Source organism: Hyla sarda, unplaced genomic scaffold, assembly GCF_029499605.1.
Source record: "Hyla sarda isolate aHylSar1 unplaced genomic scaffold, aHylSar1.hap1 scaffold_1288, whole genome shotgun sequence".
In the NCBI taxonomy this organism is placed as follows: Eukaryota; Metazoa; Chordata; class Amphibia; order Anura; family Hylidae; genus Hyla; species Hyla sarda.
Genome location: NW_026607911.1, coordinates 23285 through 25565, shown reverse-complemented (window position 1 = coordinate 25565; position 2281 = coordinate 23285). Strand labels below are relative to the sequence as shown.

General features: G+C 46.0%; 1 non-coding gene across 1 annotated transcript; it reads left to right on the top strand.

The window, feature by feature from the left end:
- LOC130304675 (U2 spliceosomal RNA) lies at window positions 1–191 on the top strand. The gene has a single exon (XR_008854407.1). It is a non-coding gene; the product is annotated as a U2 spliceosomal RNA (small nuclear RNA).
- The last annotated feature ends 2090 nt before the right edge of the window (window positions 192–2281 follow it).

Genomic DNA, 2281 nt, shown 5'->3' with positions numbered 1-2281 from the left:
ATCGCTTCTCGGCCTTTTGGCTAAGATCAAGTGTAGTATCTGTTCTTATCAGTTTAATATCTGATACGTCCCCTATCTGGGGACCATATATTAAATGGATTTTTGAGAACGGGGGCCGATTTCGAAGCTTGCTTCCGTCGCCCTATGCATTGACCCGATATGGCAGTATCTTCGGGTACAGTGCACCACCCCCTTACAGGGTTAAAAAGAAAGATTCCTACTTTCATTGCTACCTGCTTGCTGGCTAGCCAGCTAGCCAGCCCTGTGGGCCTTGCTGCTGCTGCAGCCAAAAAACAAAAGGTGGTGCTGCTGCTGCTTCTGCTGCTTCTGCTTCTGCTTGTGTCTGGCCCCTGTTGGAGCGTCCAGGCACAGGACTTCTGCTGCTGCTGACTAAATGGCCTCCTTAATTGGATCATTTGAGTAGCCAGCACACCTGTGCAGGTAGGGCATGACATGATAGGCAGCTGCCTTGATAGCGGGTGGGTGCTGAATGTTCCTAATTGACAAAATAAGATTAATGCTTATGAAGAAATATAAAATCTCATCCCTTCCCCAATATCGCGCCACACCCCTACCCCTTAATTCCCTGGTTGAACGTGATGGACATATGTCTTTTTTCGACCGTACTAACTATGTAACTATGTAACATAACATGGGGGGGGGGGTCTCCTGGCTGTTCACACAGGTGTGTCATTGCTGTACATTGACCATGCATTGCTTCTGTGGTATTGCAAAGGCAAAGACAAATGCTTCCAGCCATCCATTGCACTAATGGATTGGTCATCAGCTGGCTGTCTATGTCCCGCATCAATATAGACCAAAGTACAGAGGGTTAGGCTATGCTATTGTGCACCTACCTGATGCATCAGAAGGTGCGAGGCCCTTGCTAAATTCTGTGCACAGACTTTGAGATCTATGCTTTAGACTGTATCTAAACCTGCTCCAACATGGACTGACATTCTGGCCTACTTTCAGCCGATGCGACTTGTCTGTCGCTGAACAGTCGCTTTTTATGTATTCAGCACCTATGTATAATGTTGTAAAAATGCTCTAGAAGCTAAAGTCGCAGAAATGTCACACATATTTGGCCTGCAACTTTCTGTGCGACAAATTCAGACAGGAAAAATCAGTATAAATCCTTAGAAAATTATCCCCCAGTGTCTCCATCTGCTGGCGGTATTGAATAAGCATTGCTGCACTGATGGGGTATGCATTAGACGAAAAAAAAGAAGAAAAAGAAGAATAATACGCCCAGAAAAGAGGCGAAAAGGAGAAAAACGTAAAAAAACGTGAAAAAAAAGTAAGAGGAAGAGAAGGGAAAAAAAGGTGGAAATGGGTTTAAAAGTGATTTCGGCGGAGAAATATATATATATATATATATATATATATATATATATATATATATATATGCGCACACACACACATAGATATAAACGTATTCTCCGTTGAGATATTGCAGCCGCTGCTGTGTCCAGGCCCAGGAGCCTTAGCACTGTGCTGTGATGTCACTCAATACCACTGACATCACTAGGTGTAAACAACATCTCTCCTTTGCTGTGTATGTGACTATGGAGCTGTTTGGTGATGTCGTCTATTACGGCCTTCATAGAAGCAACAGGAGATTGTTGCATCCATCTTGAACCCTCAGAACTACAGTGCTATGATGTCACTCACTTCCACAGGCCTTGCAGAGTGTAAACAACAACAACCCAGCTTTGTTGTGTATGTAACCAAAGGGATTTGTGATGTCACCTAGAACCTTCACAGCAGCGACAGCTTTATGAGGAGCATCAGCACTGCTCTGCCTGAGCAGAACCATCACCGCCATAGGTTGTCAAATAACCCGGATTTAACCCACACAGGTAAGTCCAATGGGGTGCAGGCATGTCCTCTATGCTTACAGCTTCCCGTGGGTGTTGGTTTGATACCGTTTGGGGACAGCCAAGGAGGCATCTGCAGGCAACAAAGGTAGGTGTGTGCTTGTGTGTGTGTTTCCTATGCAGATCCTAAGCCCAGTGTCACATGCAAGTAGGAGGAGTAAGAAGGGTTCCTGGCAAATCCGGGTTATGGATTGCATTTAAAAAGGCCCCATGGGAGTGCAATGGGCCCCTGTCTTGCTGCTTAGCAATAATGGTATGGGTTTAGGTTCTGCTGTGTGTACTGGTGGTTGACTGCCCCCCAGCCCAGAGTGTGCATGGAAAATTGTCTGGCAGCCTCCCTGACAGCAAGCAGTGATAGTGCCCATGAAGGGGACCTTGTTGGGCCCGCCCCTTTCACGGTT